This window comes from Larus michahellis, chromosome 16 (genome assembly GCF_964199755.1).
Source record: "Larus michahellis chromosome 16, bLarMic1.1, whole genome shotgun sequence".
In the NCBI taxonomy this organism is placed as follows: Eukaryota; Metazoa; Chordata; class Aves; order Charadriiformes; family Laridae; genus Larus; species Larus michahellis.
Window position 1 is genome coordinate 8,606,419 of NC_133911.1, and position 19,533 is coordinate 8,625,951.

The following is a 19,533-nucleotide window of genomic DNA, read 5'->3' on the forward strand; positions in this document are numbered from 1 at the left end:
GTATTTCCTAGAAGCACATCCCCCTAGAGGAAGAAATCATGGGCTTTTAAGGTATCCAAGACAATAGTCCAGATGCTGATTTCAGCTACACTGTTTTAATCCCGCTGTATTCAGTGGATTTACTTCGAAACTGGTTTTTTTTTACTGATGTGAGATCGTTATTCCTTTAGGAGGGGAGGAATGGATCCCCGCGCATCCAGAGTAACTGGATAACCTCCGGCTTGCCCTCTTGGGGGTTTCATTTCCAGCTCTGTCACAGACTTTCTAGGGCAAGTCACCAAGATCTGGATTCCTCCCCTCTAACCTTTTGCAACTAAAGCAAATAACTTTAAACTCCGGTTAAGGTAAACAGCGGAGAGAGAGAGACTTCACCTACCTGCGGGCTGCTGGGCTTTCATCACTCTCCATTTACTGAAGAGAACAGCTTTTGGGGCTGGATTCCTGATTTAATTCTCTTCTTTATGTCTATGAGTGAAACTGAATCCGGGGCTTTTTCTTCCTGAGCGTCAGTTCCATTTCTGTGATTTTAAATACTGTGGAAAAGATTAAAGAAATTTAGAGCATGCGTTTTCAGAGAGATTATTTTTGTTATTAGGAAGTTGTGTCTGAAGGCTGGCAGAAAACGAAGAAAGAAAAATGTTACCTAGGATATTTAAAAGCAAAAATAAGTCCAAGTAGTTGCTGTGTGGGGCGGTGATGTAGGGCTGAGCTGTCTCCTGCCTCAGACAGGGCCCATGAAGAGCGGGGGGTGTTCAGAGCCAAAGGGCCCTTAGAATCACCTGCTGTTTCATCCTCAAACAGAGAAGAGTGGATCACGCCAATAATCAGAATTTGCTCAGCCCCAAATCGCCAGTGTTACACACTCAAATAACCACTCTCAGATATCAGGCTGCCTGACTCGTTTAATAGCAGTTCCACCAGTTTGACTGATGTCCAACTGCTTTTATTTTCAGTTTATGTTTAGAGGGAAGTGTCCGTGTCGTGAGCAACTAAATGTGTGAGGATTTTCTTTCAGAAGCCACAGAAGGGATTAAAACTACCAGTAACCCATGAAATTACTTCAGAATTTTTTTCTCCTCGAATGTCCTAAGGAATTCCCCGACTCCTAACCTGTTCCAATTGGCACCATCATCCACTTGAGCTCTAATATCAGTGGAGGTTGTAATGTTTCCAATTTTTCTGGTGAGGGATTACATGAAACCGAAATAATTCTTTCCATGGGGGATTACATAGCCACTTTTGTTTCTAATATTCCAGTCCATGAGCGAGGAACTTTTTCTCGGGTACCTGTTCCTTCTTCGGCTGTGAGAGCTAGTGTCATTTAGAATATCCAGACATAAATCCATTTCAATAATTTCATTCCTAATCATTTAATTCCTAAAGGAACCTGATTAAATAGCCTATCATAAGTCCAGTCTTTATATTTTGGCTGAGCGCTCTTGGACTACTAATTTCACATAAATTGTATGACACAGTGTTCCCCATTTGGGTGATTGAAATGCATCCACATAGTTAATTAGATAAAAGCTCACCTTGAGGAACTGTCAGCCACTGATGAAAATGACTCATATTTGAGGGGAAAATTGCTACTGATTTACAAGAGTCTGGATCAAATGTCTATTCTCAAATGTGGGGTTTTTTCTGTTCAAGTACCAAAGTGCGCTTCGGGGATTTATTTGGCAGGGGTTTTAGAGCAGGAAAATAGGAAATGAACTGGAAAATTTGAAGACTGCAGCAAACAAGAAAATCCTGGAAGGAACACACTCTATGGATCCACCCTAGCCATTAATAATATGGAAAGATTTCATTAGAAAAGGAGAGGGGGAAGAGAAAAAGAAAGAATGTACAAGGCAGCAGTGTTAGCACCGGGGTGTCCTCACTGCTCCGACTCACAGACGGGGCTTGGCCGGTGCCCCGCGGCCGCTGTAGGCTATGGTGGCTGTACGCAATACATACACCATGCTTCTGCGGAAACCGATAAACCCCACGCGCTGTAAATTATGGCAAGCGGCTTTTGAAGCGGTTCCGCAGGGGCCGATTTGCTGGAGGGTGTGTGGAGATGAAGGAGCACAGGTGAGATGCTCTAAATGCAAACCATCACACATGCATCTCCTCTTTGTGCCAAGTAAAGCAAATAGAATTACGTTGCTGATGGAGAAACACCCTCTGCCCAGCCTGATGGGTGCCAGGCAGGTGGAGCAGCCCCCCCAAAAGGCACGGCTTTATTTCAGGGGGGCTGCAAGAGGGCATCCTCTTACGCCGGCCCCTTCCTCATCCACCGCCATCCACTGCAAAGGAGCAAACCCATCGGGAACACGGGCAGTGCTGGGACCCAAACCCGGTCACCTCGCCGAGTGCAGCGTGCTGCTCCCTGCTCCGCTCTGCCCAGCCCAGCAAAATACACGGAGCCCAGCAAATTGCTTTGTAAAATGGGAAATAAAGTCCTGTCCCCTCTCACCTCCCTGTAGCACGTACCTGCCACCGCATCACCGCCACCTCCCCCCGGCTTGGGGGCCCTTGAAGGGCTCCCGGCGGCCAGAAAGCACCCATCACATCAAACGCTTCTGTCTGCTGTAACCAACAAACAGCGCACCGAGCTCAATGTATTTTTGTCTGGGAAATTGTTCTGTTCTTTCTTCCCTGTAACACACTGTAGGTGATTGTCTGTTCTTTCGTGTCAGTTCTAGGCAAAGTGCACTGCATTAAAACTCCCACCACAGCAAAACAGAGCAGAGCAATTTAAAAGCCCTGTTTTTGCCAAAAGTTTTTGCACCATTATGTCACATCCTATACATCAGAATTTGCTGGGAAAGACTTGGGTTTGTTGGGTTTTTTTCGGTGTTCCTGTTCTCTTCTGGAAATAGAAATATCAGCAGGCTGAATGACATTGAGTTACGTTCTACGTATTTCCACAGTATGGATGAGGAAGTCGCCTTTACACTTATGAAACATACAATCACTACAAATAAAAGAATCCAAACATCGGAAGCATCATGAATACTAAATGTAGACCCTTTGGGGTGCCTAACGGTTAACTCACCTCTGAGACAAAATTTCTCCAGTTCCAAGTAACCATAAATATATGAAAGGGGAGGGGATATGTGTGTGGTGTTGGGGGGTGTGTGTATGTGTTACTTGGATGACACAAGATGAGCTTCACCTGTCACTGGAAATTATTGGCAGCCCACCTAAAATTCATTAATTGCCTGGCTTTTGGCTTGGTGGGCTGAGTTGTTTCAACACGTGTGGTTTATCTCTCTTCATAATGAAATAAATCTCCATTTCTTAGGACGTGCAATAGGAATCGACCCATTAGTCAGTATGCTTGGAGAACGCCTCCACGGCAGCAATTTTATCTCCTGTTTCTCAGCCACTGACACATCCATGAAGAAATTGACTTCACGTGCCAAGGTGCCACCTCAGGGGTGACAGACACCTGTGTTGGTGGCCGCCCTCGGAGCACGGCTCACTGGGAAGCAGAGAGGAGCAGTGGGATCCTGCTGCTCCACACGGGGCTCTCCATGGCCAGCTGACTGCCCTCATGCCGCACACCCTGGCAAAACCCAGCCCAAGACCTGATGAACCTGATTGAATCCAGCTGGCTCCACTCACCTTAATCAGAGCACCTTTGTCAAGTCAATTAATTCTATATAGGGGTCTCTGAGCTGCCTTCTGGAAGGGTCAGTTTTCTGTTGGGGGGAGGTTTGCTGCACGTGGAGCCCTTGCAGGACTGATGCATGAGCTGGGAGGCTCCACAACGTCCTTGAGGTTGGTATGTTCTTCAGCTACGGTGGGGTGGTGAACGGGAGGGTGGCTCACGGCTACAGGAAAGGGAAGCAGAGCTGCAACAGCAAAATACAAGCTGTGTTATATTCTTGTTTTGCGCATCTCTATTGTGTACGTGCCAGTAAAGTCTGTGCTGAAAGAATTGCTCATGGGTGATGGGCAGCAGCGAAGGGCTGGGTAACCTGCAGCTCCAGCAGGAACCTTTGGAATGTTTGTAGCTTCCTTACTGTGCAAGCAGAAAACTCTGCTACTTCATGAGTTTTAGAGCCCCTGCCCCGACAGGGTTCAGGCTGTGGTGGGGTTTGGGGGGAAACTGCTCTGCTACAAGGGAATAAGCTCTTTGCTTTAATTTAATGGTGCAATGTTTCTTACAGACTTGATGGGCTCTGGCGTTATCAGCGTGGATGCCTAATGCCTGTGCATCAAGAGACACCTCTTCACTGCAGAGGAAGAAGAAAACAGCAGATGCAGACACTGTAAGTAGGAGAAAACTTGTTTCCTTTCTAGAAAATGTGAAGGATAGGAAGTTTGAAGGCTGAGAGCAAATTAAAAGAGAAGAGGAAGCAAGCGGAACTTAAGAGCTAAGGTAGAAAGTGGTGTGGGAAACCTGAATTACTGCAAGGGCCTCTGCCCTCCGCTCTGATCGAAATGCTGCTGTTTCTGGGGTGGAACATGGTGTGCATTCAGCAATTCTGAGAAACAGCTTTGGTCGGGAATTTCAGGTGATAGTATCTATTGGAAGCATCAAATGCAGGTGGCTGTTGCTGGGTTAAGAAGCAGAGACTGCTGCCCTTGAGAAGTGCAGCCACCAAGACTCCTGAGCTTGCCTCAGTTGTAGTATTTTGTGTATGTTCAGATGAAACGCTGGAGAGATGGTGTCCCTCTGAATTAGTTATTTTGAAACTTCTGGCTCCTGGTAGGATGTTGGGAGATTTTTGTGAGGAAGAGAGAAAGCCCTTGGTGATTTCCAGACTGGGTAGTTACAGGAGACCCTGAGGTTTCTCTCCGAAGGGAAGAGGTTGGATACAGACGAGCAGTCAGGCTCTGGTTGCTGCCTGGTGGTGACAGACCTGACCCGGCTCTATCAAGGAGAGCCAAGTATCTTCCCTGCGCAGCCCGGGGGTAACGTGCAGACGAGAGATGGATAATTTGGTACTGTGTGTGCAACAGAACTTGGAATTTGTGCTCAGTGGTCACTGGAGCTAACTTTGAAGCTTTTTGTGATGCTGGAGGGCAAATGGCACCTGAGCCAAGGTGCTGGAGGGTGAAGGAAAACTGTTGTTTCAATCTGGGTGAGAATTGTCAGGATTTGTCCTTTTCTCTCTGAGAACACAGCCATGTTTGAGCTACAGTCATCTGCCTCTATTAAAGAAAAATACAGCTGCTTTCGTACTGCATTTATTGTTTAATTCATTCATGCTGCTTGTTGGAAACACCATCGTTAAAGTCCTTCTGGGGCACAGTTTGTTTTAAAGAAAACTCTCCATGGAAAAGACTTTCCTTTAAATTTAGTACAAAAGAAAAGCCCAACTAGTTTTATTTATAGATCAGGGCATGAGAGATTTTCGCTTTTAAAGCTAGCTCTGTATCTCTGTTTCTCCCATAAAAACATGTTTAACATTTTTTCTCATCCTTCCAGAATAAAATTCTTTTATCGTGATTTTCTTTTTTTGCTAAAATGCAGCCACTAGAGTGACAAAAATGTTGGGTTTACCCATTGAATGGGCAGTCTGTGAGTTGTGATTCTATTGTGGGATGATGTATTCTGGATCTTGGTTATTCTTTAACAGACCATCTCTTGCTTCTGTGAGTTTGTGACAGTTTATATGCCTAAAGTTGAGTATTTTCCAGATCTGTACTATATGTATGATTATTTTGGGGTGTTATTAATACAAAAGCATCTGAAATTTCATTGGGCAGTATATGCTTGTATGAACAGTGAGAAAGTGGCTAAATGGTGAAATGGTCAGAAATATGACTTTCCGATAAATCCAATTAAGCAATCTCAGTGTTAGTTCATGTGTGTTTAATGGGGGGGGAACGCTAAACTGGTTTGGGTGGAAAACCAGCAGTGTCTAGGTGAACGACAACACTGAGAACATAAATCTTGTTTTCTAGTATTTATTTTTAGTAAGATGCAGAGTTTTGAATGGCTTTGTTTAAAGTGATAGTTTTCCCTTTTCTGGTGGAAGTGTGGCTGTGATAAACGGCTCCAGCTGTAAAAAATTAAAGGCTGAGGTGATTGCAATGCAGAAATCCGGAGCTGCTTTGCTGCCAGAGCTCTTGCGAAGCTGAGTGTTTGTCTCCAAAAGGGCAGCAACTCCTAACTTTTTGAAAAGAAGTCAGGGGACACTGGTCATTTTCCCTCCTGTTGTGACTTCACTGTGTTTTACTACTTCCTGGTGATCCTTTACCCCCTCGTGCCCTGCCAGCCCAGATCCAGTGGTCAATATACTCAGCAATAAAGTGTTTCACTGCCTAGACGGTTCATTCAGCTGAGCTTTGTGACAAAATAATTGATTAAGACTCAAATTCCCTTGAAAATGTCAAGTCCTTTGTGATCTTTAATTGATTCACATTCTGGGTTGCTTAAGAGTGGAGTTAAAAAGCTGTTAGTAATAATTTTATAGAAAATATGTTCCCCGTGTGAATGAGCAGTCCCCCTCGTAATGCACCCAAGTGGCTGGAACTGAGAAAGCCTCCTGTTCCTCAGGATGTACTTGCTAAATGCAAGCACTGCTCTTATTTGAGCCATTTAAAATCACTGTATGGGTGATCTCACTCCATTATTTCTAAAGAAACTTCTTAGTTCACTCTATTTAACTTTATACTTCAGAGAAATGAAACTATTTCCCCATCTCATTTATACCGAAGGAACAAAACTGCAGCTGAATGGTAGTCAAGCAACGCATGATGCAGCTGTTTCAGGGTACTAAAAGAATCTGGAGTGAAAACATGAGAAGGTCTTGAGGTACAGACCAGGAAGCAGTGCTGTACGTGAGATCGTAGCGAAATGCTGAGAAATACGCGCGTTTCTCCCGAGCGGAGGGCAGTGTACGGCAGTGTTGTGCAGAGCTTCTCTGTAGGGACTCTGATTTCGGAGAATACCCTGGGTAACATCAGACAGCACACTCTGACCGCAGGACTTGGGGCCGGAATATTTGCGTTGCTGCCGAATTTGTTCTGGTGCGAGGGGCTTGTGTGCTCTCTTGGCTCTTTGCTGCTGTTTACACGGCAACTCCGGAGACGATTTGTTCTGAAACCTGGGAGCTCTTCTTGAGCGTCCCGTGTACCTTTGCTGTTGCACGGAGAGTATAAGTATCCTACCATAACACCGTTGCTCTCTTACCTTCTTTCATCAGTGAGTCTGGAAGCTGCTCTTCCAGCAGTAGAGTGGGGAACTTTGGTACAATAAATGAATAAAATAAGATTCTAAGAAAAAGGCCTGCAAAAATGAGATGTCCTTTCCTATTGAATGGATTCAAGTTTGCTGCTTTTGTATAAAACACGCTTTGTACTTTTTGGAGAACTTCGTGACGTGGTATTTCCTTCTTTTAGTGGTGACAATCTCATGAGAGAGCTCTGCCTTCACTCAGCGGCGTATTCTGCCAACCAGCTGGGGAAAGGTAGCAATTGGGACTCCCTTAGTAGATGGATCAGGGCAGTGGGCCTGGCTGGAAGGTATTTTGCTTATTTTTAATGGGAAGTGTTGCAATCTGTGACGATCTTTGCCTTTTGGTGTATAGAAACGATGGGGCAGAGTGGGTGTGAATCCCGAAAACAGTGCCCGTGTGGATCCCTGAGCTGCCACTTGTCAGACCAGCTATTACCTGGAAAGTTCTGCATCTTTGGTTTTTCCACTTAAAGAGAGTAAATAAATACTAACCTTAACGCTTCCAGACGGTGCTGGAGGTGACTGGTTTCTGAATTTCCTTATAATTTGGGTGGAATTGTACCTGGGGGACTCTGCCAATGCGGACATTTCATAGCTGTTAAATGAGATGTGCTAGAGCTGAAATCACAGACGGTGTCTACAAAGCGAGAGGCTTGGAAAGGCATCCCTGGCACATCCCGGAGTGGTGGGCGGTGGCAGTCAGAGCTCGTGGGCAGCTCTCACCTGGGGCTTTTCTATTGTGAAGGTAGGGAAGAAATTGCCCTGTGGAACCTGGGACCCTGCAGCAGTCAGACCGGGCACATGGTTTTGCTTGCGGCGTGTTACTTGGGAGCTACCACTTGGAGACAAAGTGATTCTGCGATAGGTACTTAATTTCTTCTTGAATTCAGCAAATACTACCTGCAAGCGATGCTAAGACTTTTTTTTTTTTCAGGGAAGTTTGATTGGAGGGGCTTCAACAGATCAATAGAACGAAAGTAAAGTTAATCTGCCATGCCTTAGCTAGATAATTTATCAGTTTGTTTCCTCCCTGAGTGTATTCCTCTAGGAAGACTATTTTTTAGGTATTGAGTAAACACGATTCTTCAGCAAGACTTTGTTTGACCTGGGTATCAAATTAATTCTTTACTTTTAATGCTATACCAATTGCAAAAGCCATTCCCCTACATGGGATGTAAATCAGTGTTTTCATTTTTTGACAGGGAATAGTGGGTATGTCTGGTGCTTTCCAAAATGTAGTGTTCCTTCCCCAAAAGGTTCTGCTCTTTCCTCTGTTTTAACACGAGTCTTCACAGGAATGAGCCCAATGGAACATGAGTCACTGTCGGAACAAGCGTGTGGGCAAGGTGGGCTCCTGGCTTATAAATGGTACAATTGTAGATACAGAAGTGCAAAGACTGCGCTGGTTGGAAAGCTGGCTGGAAAATAGCAGTCATAAGGTAGACAGACATTTATATTCAGAGAAACCATTGGCTAGTTTGTATATATTTGCATTTCATTTTCTAACCGCTCTTTTTCTTAAATGGAGCTTGGTTTTTAACCGTTCCTCAATTAGCTTATCACCAGCTATGCCTCGTGGTTCTAACAACAAAATACTGGGCTCCTCTGGGACTGCCACAAGTCCTCTTGTAGCCAATTTGTGGGCTAAAAACCTAACAGTGAGGTTGAAAAGACTAACGATCTGCCTTCTAGATGTTTGATATGGTCTTTGTGCGTTAATAGAGGTATGGGAGGGTCTGTGTGAAGCTTTAGCTCCTGAGTGCAAAGACCAAACCCCTGACAGGGCGTTAGTATTTGTCTCTCTATTGCTCCCATCACCGTATCCTGAGATTTCATCCCAAATCTCTCCAATTAAGTAGTTTATTCTTCCAAGTGTAAAATAAAACACCGTTACCGCAGTGAGTGCGCATGTGTGATTGGAGAAAGATTTCTCTATCGATTACTTAAACATGCTGCTTTCTCCTCTGCAATGAATTGCATCCCTCAGTGTGAGAACAGAGCTGGTTAGGAAACATTTCAGTGGCTGCAAGAATTCCCATCTCCTCCATGGAAATTAAACCAAAACCTTGCAAAGTTTAACACTAAATACGTGAGTAAAGGAGAAACAAGAACCAGCAGCAGGACAAACGGCCAGGAACACAGGCATTTCTGCAGAAGAGCTTCTATTTCTTCCTCCCCGTGCCCTAACCACTAAACTGTTCTTTCCTGCACCGGATCATGTTGTCTTGTGTGTGTGACTCTGTTTGGCTGAATAATTACTTGCAACTGATGTGATATTGGGGGGGGGGGATATATATTTTTCAAATCACTATTTTCCAGTGATGAAAAAGATTTTTTTAAAAAAAATCCCGTTTAGCTCTGTCTAATGCATAATAACACTGAAGATCTAATTAGCTGGACGACAGTACATGAAATGGGGGGGGAACAAGATGATCCAAATTATGCCCAGAGTAATTCACTTCAGTGAGTTTTACTCAAGGAATGAAGTTGACTCATTCTTCCTGGATACAATCCACCTCTCATGGAAATCGATGAAATTCTTTCTGGTGCGTTTTAACACATGTTCTTACAGTTTCTTTCTACAATAAGTCTTCATTAATTCGTAAATCTAAATGAACTCCTGCTTCCCTAGAGTTAAAAAAAATAATAATTTATTTTTGGTCGTGGTGGCTTTCTCTTGGACTGGGATATATGGAGGTGACACCAGTCACTTAAAGGGTGCTATTAAATACTTTCCCATCTCTGGTTATGATCTACAAACCCGAGGACAGGAGCCCTTTGTACTCCGTGCACACTTATATTATTTCATGGGAGGATTTATACCGCTTTTAAGGTTAGCGGGGGAAAGACTCGGAGCTGCTGGTGCTCTGCTGAGGCAGGAGGGTCTCCGGAGATGGAGAAATCGGGATGGCCCCGAGCGGCTGCCTGTGTGCGGGGGGGCAGCGGGATTCTGGGGGGGGACACTCAGGTGAAGCTGGGGGGGGGGGGAATCCCCCCAAGGAAAGGGGTGGCCGGGGCTGTCCCCCTCCTGCTCCGGAACACGCATGGGGCTGGGGGTCCCGGGGGGGCCGGGGTGGTCCTGTCTTCCCCCCACCCCCCCCCAGCCCAGGCTGCTCGGCCGCGGCCCGGGGCGCGCCGTCCCCCCGCGGGGCGTTGCGCACCCTCGCTGCCGAGCGAAGGATCACGGCAAAATCACATCACACCCCATAAGTTGTTGGGTTGGTTGATGGTTTTTTGTTGGTTCTTTTCCCCCCCCGGCCCTTGAGTTTTGCTCTGCGCCACGGGTTTTTTTAAAGTGGTTTTTTTTAAAAAAAAAAAAAGCTGCTTTGTATTAAATGAATAAAATATGTGCGTGTCCCGTCGGGTCCCTGTTTGCTTCCATTATGCACCTTTATAGAAAGGAGTTAATCATAAATGGGTTGCCACTGGCTTTTTGCAGTTTATCGCGTTCCCAAAAGGAGTTCTGCGTCCTCAGCTCATTGGATCATCTTCTTTTAATCTTAAAAAAGAAAAATGCGGGGATGGGAGGGAGGGATTTGAAGGCAGAGATCCTGTCACCCTTTAAACAGCTTTTGAAAACCCAGGAAGAATTGTAATCTGCGTTTATTTTATGCTTGCAGAGATGCTGCTAGCTTCGCCCGGTGTGAGAGTCTCACTGCTTTAATTTGTTCTGCTGTAGATGGACAACATCTATTCAGCACCGAGAATATTTTCAGGTGTATTTGTAACAGATAAGTGTTTCCGAAGAGGAGAACTCTGTTAGTGTTTAAAGGAAAAAGGAGCATTTGGAAAGGGGGTTGATTCTTTACTTTTCCTGTTTGCTAGGAAAAAAAAAGTGTTCTTAATTATGACTTGGGGGGCGGGCGGGATGCTTGGAAAGCTCTTCCAGAAAAGTAATTCTAAACAGTGAAAAAGGGAGAGAAGAAAAAAAGAAACCAACAACTCTATGATGTTTTATTTTAATAATCCTTTGCAGGCATGTGAGCCGTTCTCTGAAAAAAAAAAAAGTTTCAGGAAAAAGGCACGAACAATACAGCCTTTAAAACCAAATCTGCAAACTTCTGAGAATATGCCCTCTTATTGAATACACCGGATTTCTCTCCCTAGCAAAGGGGAAGGTTTTGTTCGTTTGGACAGTCTTTGAATACTGTTCTAAAACTTCTTTCAAGTGGGAACTGAAGAGAGAAATGTTAAGTTCTGAGAGGAGACAATAAGTTAGCATCTTTGAACGGAGTCCCTTGCATGCAAATCAGGCTTTTGGCAATTTGGGGGAAGTTTAATTGGAAGGTGGAAGCGTGTAAAGATAAGGCTATATGGAAACTGAATCGGTAAGAAGAACCCCACTGCTCGATGGGGGTGCGGAGCGGGGGGAGCCGCCGAGCAGGCCGGCCCGTCGCTCCTCACCTTTGCCGGGCACCGGCTCGGCGGGGCGAGCGGGGAAGCCCGGCGGTAGCCCTGAGGTAGCCCCCGTCGCCCCCTGCCCGAGCTGGGCATCGCCGTGAGGCGCTCGCACCTCTGCCCCCTTCTCCCCGCCCCCCCCCCCCCGCTCTCGAGTGGCAGCCCCCAAAGGGATCTCGTAAATAAATCCATCGGTTTAAAGTTTCTATAATTTTCACCTAATGAATTTTTTTCGCTAATGCTTCCCCCGCCCCCAGGGGCATTGTGTCAGGCCGGGCCCAGCCAGCCCTGGATGGCTTTTTCATAGCTCTTGGCTGTGCGCAGACCCTTCTCGGGATTAGTGGTCGGACTCCTCATTTCCCATAGCCATAAAAGGTCTTGAACTCAATTAATAGCTAATAATTATACAGCTAGCTCCGCTGCAGCCGTCGGTAGCCGGGGGAAGCGCAAGCAAAGCGGGCGCGTAACCCGCGCGGGCTCCGCACCTGCGGAGGGCGGTGAAGGCGGGGGGAGAAGCGGGGCCACCTTGGCCCCCCCCACATCGCCGGGCTGGCGAGGGAGCAGCGCTTCGGGGACTGACCCCCCCCCGTACGCACACGGGGACCGGGAGTCCCTGTGGGAGGGATCGGGGAGCAAGGGGGGGCCTCCTCCGGGGCTGGGAGAGCATCAGGGGAGGGAGGGGGGGTATCGCCCCCAGAGCTGGGAGGGCACCGATCTTCGGCGAGTGAAATCTGGACGGGTTTCGGTTCGCTCACCTCCCCCCGTAACATTTAATTACAGAAATTCTCCTCCCGGGTCGCACCCCCGGGGCTGGTGCCCGAGCTGCTGGCGGTGGCTCCGGAGCCGCTGAAGAAGGGCGGGGGGGGGTCCCTCCGGGGCAGGGGGCGTCCCTCCGCCGCTGCCCCCCACCAGCCGTTACCGTGCCCCGTCCCCGCCGCGGGTTACAGCTCGCTTGGACCTTTCAGGCGGGGGCAGTTCTGTTAATTTCGAGAAGAAAGGCGAGAGAGATCGTTTTAGCGTCTTCCAAATACCCGATTTCGGTTGCAAAATGTTTGATCGAAAAATTGCTCGCCGAATACCCGCTTCCCCGTGTCACCCCCCGCGGCAGGGGACCGTTCCCGAAGCCCCAGGGGAGGGAGAACCCTCTGCCCTGGGACACCGGGGACTTGGGCTCCTTCCATGACAAAACTGTTCGCAGAATTACAGCGCCCATCATTTCCATTTTGCTTTCATTTGGCAAGCGTTCTCCGGGCAAAAATATTTTGATCAAACGTCTAAAAAAATTGCTATAACTCCTTAATTTCCCTTCATTCCGCGAGACCGTCGTGATTAAAACTGCTGTGTTTACATCCTCCGAAAACTGTCTGTTCATAGGCTGGCGTCTTAAAGACAACAGTGCACTATCTTTTACGATTGTAATTATAATACTGTTCAAGTTAGATATTCAAATGTAAATGTTGCTTTTCTTTTTACGACTTTTCATTTTAGGACATGCATTTTTTACCTTACCCTGGACCAGCAAGGCGTAGCCTTGCATGGTGGAGTGTAACGAATTCGAAGGAATTCTTATAGCTGAACATGTTTTTTGAAAAATCTTAAATGGCAATTTACACGGTATTTTTTCATGGCCAGAGGAGCCAGTGTTTTCTTCTAGAAATAAGGAGGAAAAAAAAAAAAGTCTGATAAACGCATATTGATGCAAAGACCGATTTCAGCGTAGCTTAAGTATCAGGAACGTGAGCTGCAGGACAGTAACATACATGCACAGATCTTGCAATGATATTAATATTATCCCCCCCCCATGTATTTCATTGCGAAGAGGATCGGTAAGGGTGACTTTTTTTATGTACAAAATGCGGACACTTCTGATTTTCTCGGAGTGTTTGTTCTGGAGCTTCTCAAAGGTTTTCGGGTAAAAAATGTTTTTAAACCAATGAGTGTGCAAATAGGTTTCTTCAGGAAAGGAGCCACTCGGGTGTTTGGGTGACGATGTCCCTCCCCGGAGCGACCCTAAATCACTGTTTACCTGGGTGTAAGGAGGGACTGAGACCTGTTCCCGCACGACTCCCTCGGGGGGTGCCGGCCCCTGCAGCCCGGCTGCGGGGATCCGGCGAGGCCGGGGGGGTGAGCCCGGCTCGGGTGCTCGCCAGCCCGGGCTTCCTCCGGCTCATAACCGCGGGCAGGCTGTAGCCAGCCTTTGATACTTTAATTTTTTAACTATTTTAATTTTTTTTCATTTTTATTTCTCCTTCCCTTCTCCCGCCGCCTCGCCCCAGCCGCGGAGCGCCGGCAGCGGAGCCGGGGCTGGGAAAGCAAACAAACTTTCTCCCCGCCGGCCGGCTCGGCGGAGGGCCGAAGGCTGCTCGGTGGGGGCACAGCCCGCCCGCCCCCGGGGGGCTCCCGGCCCCGCTCCCGCCGCTGACCCCGCGCTCCCGGCTGTCCTTAACTGCCCCCTTGCGCCAGCATCACGCAGGGAACGGGGGCTTTAAACCGCGTCGAAGAGGTGTTGAAATTCCTTGGCACCGGCGGGGATGAAAGGCAAACTGCTCTTTGATTGCGTGGATTTAAGGCAGAGCCTAATTACAATGTGGCGGTTGTGTGTGTGCTTCCTCCGCTTATTAATGGCAGATTAGAAAGGAAAAATCTCTAGGGAAGCGTGTGACATTCTTACCGCCTAATCTGGCCGGGGCTCGCTGACCCTAACGGAGAGCAGCCCCGTCGTATGCCACGGGGATCTTGCGTAGTTTAAAATATTAATTCTTGGTCTAATCTCCCCGCGACGTTGCGCAGAAACAATAAGTAATTTATGCGAAAATCCTTGGGAAGGGAAAGGGGTGACTCTGTATGTGCGGCAGCTCCCGGACAAGCCGGACTATCTCAACCATTTTAATCTTCTTTACTGCTTAAAAATGCTCGTGCATAACAACTCGCAAAACGCCTTTTCCCTCCCCCGTCCCCGGTTGCCGGACGGGTGACAACCCCGAGTGCCCACCCGCACCCCCGGGACGGACACACGCAGCGCCGTTACATCTGGTTTGGAACAAAATCGATCCGGGAGCGTTCTCACGCAAAAGTTTCACCTGGAGCAGTATTTTTCAAAGCTGGCTTCATAAAATACCTAGGAAATGGGGAGGGGTGTGTGCGCTCTGTAGCGAAAATACCAGGCAACCCACCCGTAAATTACACCCCTCCCGCGCCCCCCCCGCCTCGCAGCGCTGGAGCCCCCTTGAAACGCATGTGGCACGCTGCGGCGTTTGCGTGTTGAAATGTCTATTCGCCGGGCGAGGAAGCGGAGATGAAGGTGCAAACAGGAGCGAGGGCGGATGACATAAACTTAGAACAGGCGCATTTCACTGCCCTCGGCTCGCCTGCACCCCCAGACCTGCCCCCCCGCCCCCGACTGGACTCTGGTGGGGTCCCTCTGCCCTGACACGCGTGTGGCGGGAAGTGGAAAAGCTGCTCGTTTCCCCGGGGGACATAATTATCAAGGTTCGGCGGAAAAAGGCACGCCTCCGGGGGGTCTTCCCCCCCCAACTCCCAGGGTCGCCGTGGGATTTTTTCCTCGCAAACTCGCCCCGGGTTGGGGACCACTCGTGTCCCCCCGGGCGTGCGGGGCCGTGGTCTCCCTGTGCCAGGTCCTTGGCAGACACCGGGGCTGACCCGGGGAAGGAAGGAGGACGGGGGAAGGGAGTCGAGAAGCTTCCTGGCCCCTCTCCCTTCCTCCACGCTAATTAACTTGCCATTTTCCGTGGAAGCGACACTCACTCAGACAGGTGCAGGCTGTAAAAGCCGGTGGCAGCCGCAGGATGCTCGGCCGGCCAGGCAGGAACGCCGGGGGGAGCCCGGGGCGGGGGGGGCTGCGGGGTTTTTCCCGGCCCCCAGCTGCACACCTTGCTGGGGGGATTTGCTGCGCCCACCCTCGGCAGCCCTGCTCCTTCCCCCTGGGGATTCCCGTCTGGAATGCAGCAAGGCACCCTTGGCAGCCATGGATCAGCCTCTGTAGGCGCAGGACGGAAGAGCGTGTCCCGAGAGGGCACACTGCCCCCGGAGCACCCCCCCGCCTCCGGCTCCTGCCCTGGCTCCCAACCGCGTCTCCTCGAGAGCGTTTTTTCCCTAAAACGAGCTTGTGAAGCGGGGCCCGTTGCCGGGGGCGGGCGGCCGGTGCCGGCGGGGACCCCGCTGGTGGCCCGTCGCCTCCCGCACGCCCCGCAGCCAGCGCTTCCCGACACCTCCCGCTAAAAATTCGTTCCTTTTTTTTTTTTTTTTTTAATTTCTTTTTTCCTGCTGCCTCGATAACAGCGGGCCGAGGCGGGGGGAGCCCCGCTCCGGCCCGGCGAGCCGTTCTCCTCGACCCGGGAGCAGCGCGGCCAGAGCGAGGGGAAAGGCAAGGGGAAAAATAACCTAATCCTGATTTCCGAGGCGAGCTGAGGGCAACCCCGACCCTCGGCTCGGCAGGGCTGGCGCCAGGTCGCACGGTGACTTTTCGATCGCTTCTCTGTGGCTTCGTTTGTAGAAGCATCAGCTAAAGGGTTGTGGAACCCCCCCCTCCGGACACCCCCGAAAGCCTTTTGCGTCCCCCAAAATATCTGCGAGCGGGTCCGCCGGTGCGCGCTTATTTCCCGCGGGAGCTGTTTCCCAGGGCGAATCTGAACGCTGGGGATGCGGGAGGTTTTGGCACGAAAACAAAAGCCGGGCTAGTGGCGGAGGGCGGCGGGCGAGCACCGGCCGCGGGTCCCGGCCCGGCGACGAGTGGCTCGGGCCCTCCGTGCCCTTTGTTTTCGCGGCTCGGGGAGGGGGACGCGGCCAGCGGGGCAACCTGTGCTGGCTAGCCGCGGGCTTCGGGGCTTGGCTTCGGGTCGGGGCTGAGCAGGTCCGGGGTCTTCTGCCAGAAAACCGCCGGAATAAATAACCCGGGACGATATTTTCGAGCTGAAATCTGTCCGTCCCGCGAGGGGCTCGGCGGGGTGGGTGCGGGAAGCAGCTCTAGCGCCCGAGGTCGTTGGGAGAAACATTTCAATGGATTGGGAAACATTCGAGCTCCTGTTTCACCGGCGGAGACCGCAAGAGCTTGTTTTTCCGAGCTCGGGGTGCCGGCCGTGCGGTGAAACGGCTACCTGTGCCCCGCGCGTCCTCGGGGAAGGAATTCACGGGCACCATTTCAACATTTTAGGCGACACGTGGCTGCAAGTTCCCTTCAAACGTATTTATTTTATTTGGGCTCCTGCTCCGCCACCCTTCCCTTTAGCGCTGGCTCCCAGGTAGCATCTGAAAGGGCCCTGCTCCCATTTGCAATTAAAGAGTTTATTGAGGAGGGGAAAACCGGTAATTAGCAAGAATATTCCCCCCTCCCCTCCCCAGTTCCACCTGCAGGGCAAAAGTGCAGCTGGCAGAATGGCTTCCAGCAGAGACCTGACGCACCCACAGAAGTTTTGCTTTGTTTTTGCAATGCCCTTCAGGGAGAGGGCTCCCGGTTTTTCTGCTGGCTGAGCCCCGGTCCGGGTTAGCACCTCGAGCGCAAATCAGAGCGCTCTCCCCTCGCCCGATTATTTTATTGAATGTTTATGAAGGCGCGCGCTTTCTCTCTCTCTCTCCATATTAATCTCATTAAATCCTACCTTTCAACCTTCTTCCGTGACCATCTGACCTGGCCACTTGAATTAAAATAGTGCTTTCTCCGCAGTCAAAGACAGCACATCAATCATCGGGCTATTTACACTTCGCTCCTTTCTTCAAAGCCGGGGCTCTCTCTACCTTCGCTGCCGGGGCCGGCGGGCAGGTCCTGCGGGATGGCTCCGGGGTGGCTTTTCCTTCCTCTCCCCACTTTTCCCGGGTCTCCGCGCCTCTCCCGGCTTCCCCCGTCCCTCGGGAAGCGCTTCCCAGCGCGCTGCCTTCCACCTGAAAGGCAGAAGAAAAGCGGCACGGTACCCGCTGCCCGCGGAAGCTCCGCGCTGCCCGGCGGGGAGCTCGGGGCCCGGGGACCCTCCACTCCGCATCCCGGCTCGGGAAGCGCGGAGCTTCCGCGGGAGCGGCGGCGGCCGGTCCGCGCTCCCCGCTCCCGCCCCGCAACGGGAAAAGGGGAGCGAGAGCGTGGGGTTCGCGTTCTGGGTCAAAAACGTTCATAAACACAGAGAAATGGAACCGCACCCGCTTCCGAGCCGGTGTTGAGCTGAAATACGCCGGTAGAAACGCGAGAAATGACGGCGAAACACAAAAGCGCAAATTACGTTATTTTAAAAGTTATACACACGCACACACCCCCCTCCTCCCCGAGCCGAAGGGGGCAAGAAAGGGGGAAAGGGTAAAAAGGAAGAAAATAAGACAGACACTGATTTAAAAGTTACTGTAAATAAATATTTTTCAGATCAAAAATAAAAGCACGTCTAAAATCGGTACAATTACAAGATGACATCCATTAACAAACTCTTTCTATAGCATTGCGATTTAGTAGTAGTAGTAATAATAAGAATATAATGATAATCACCTCTTTATAGGATGGCACCTTGATCCTTAAATATTGTCCAGTGTGTAAGGTCAGTGTGCGGAGGGTTAGGAGCGGAGAGGGCTGATTTTTCTTAAAGGGGCAGATCAGGGGAAGGCTGTGATGGTGCCGGGAGAGAGGAGGGGGGAGAGATAAGTGGTCTGAAGAAGAGGATAGGACAAAAAAAAAAAAAAAAACAGCCCACCGAAAAAAAAAAACCAACCACCCTGATGATGATGAATACATTGGAAAGTTTTTTTGGCCCTGGTGAGGGTGTCAGATTGAATGTTCTGTGCGCATGTGCGAAGGTGTCCAAACTGACAATGCTTGGGAGATGAAGATAGTGTGTAGCTGCTTCTGGGCTCAAGGAGGAGGAGAGGAATCCACAAGCCGACACGATGAGATCCAAGGCGCGGGCGAGAAAACTGCCCAAAAGTAGGTCCTTTCTCTCCATTCTTCCGCCTCCCACCTCCCCGGCGGCCGGGGCGGGAGGGCTCGGAGCCGGGCCGGGGGCTGCGGGGGCTGCAAGACCCTCTCCCTCCCCGTCTGCGCGGAGACCGGGTGTCCCGCGCTCCTCCGCGCCGTTCCGCGCTGCTCCGCGCCAAGCTACGGCGCGCCGCGGAGCAGCGCGGAACGGCGCGGAGCCGGGGGAGAAAAGCGAAAGTTAGCTGGAAGTTGACGAAAGGGGATAGCAACTTTTTTTTTTTTTTTTTTTTTTTTATTGAGTCGTTCCAAGTCTTGTGAAATAATATTCCTGGCTTTTGAAATAGTGGGCGCTAGAGGTCTGTGTTTGGCATCTGCCGGAGAGACTTAACGCTGGAGGGAGGGGGGGGGGAGAGAGAGAGAGACGGGGGGGGGGGGGGGGGGGGGGGGAAGAAACCCCTTCTAGTCTCGGGAACAATTATCGAGGAGAGGGAAGGAAGAGAATTTGTAGCAAAAAAATGGATCCGCTCTCAGTGAGGGGCTTTGGATTCGCAGGTCCAGAGGGAAGATCCTGAACGCAGCTCGGGTGTCCCAGCTGGGGGTTAAGAAGGTCTGGGGGAGGGGAGTGTGGGGGAGTGTCTTTAATTTTTAATTTTTTAAAATTTACTTGGGGGTGGAATTGCAGCTCGTAAGTCTCGCGCAGCTTTTTCCTCCGTCTTCCACCGGACCCTTTTCCCTTTCTGTCTTTTCGAATCGTTTTTAGGCTGGATGTTCAGAGGAGGAGAGTGTGGCTTTTGTAGGAAAGACGGGGCTTTTTTGCCCCCGCAGAGTCCAGCCGCAAACGCTCGGTCTCTTTCCTCGCCGATTCACTGTTAGGCAGCAGAGGATCCCGGTGCCCGGGCAGCCTGTCTGTACTCCTCTACTATTATTACTATCGTTATTATTATTATTTAGTTTCTGTTTCGCTCTGTCTCTGTGCGAAATATCTGGAGGCTGCAGAAGTTCCAGCGCAGTCTGCGCCCTGCTAAAAACTCTGGTGGTAGCGCTCGGAGAG

At 50.0% G+C, this 19,533-nt stretch overlaps 1 protein-coding gene and 1 long non-coding RNA gene across 3 annotated transcripts in view; one reads left to right on the forward strand and one right to left on the reverse strand.

Moving 5' to 3' along the window:
• The first annotated feature begins 3,684 nt into the window (after nt 1-3,684).
• PRDM16 (PR/SET domain 16) overlaps nt 3,685-19,533 on the forward strand; it is a 345,169-nt gene continuing 329,320 nt past the window's right edge. The window contains exons 1-2 of one of the 2 annotated variants that reach the window (XM_074609605.1): nt 3,685-3,768; nt 4,161-4,262. The gene's annotated coding sequence lies outside the window, so the exon portion shown is untranslated. The remainder of the gene's footprint in view (nt 3,769-4,160; nt 4,263-19,533) is intronic. The other variant, XM_074609606.1, reaches the window with a different exon arrangement.
• LOC141751943 (uncharacterized) lies at nt 11,008-18,632 on the reverse strand. Its single transcript, XR_012590147.1, has 3 exons — nt 18,060-18,632; nt 17,194-17,473; nt 11,008-12,555 (listed from the first exon to the last, which is right to left on the reverse strand). It is a non-coding gene; the product is annotated as an uncharacterized LOC141751943 (long non-coding RNA).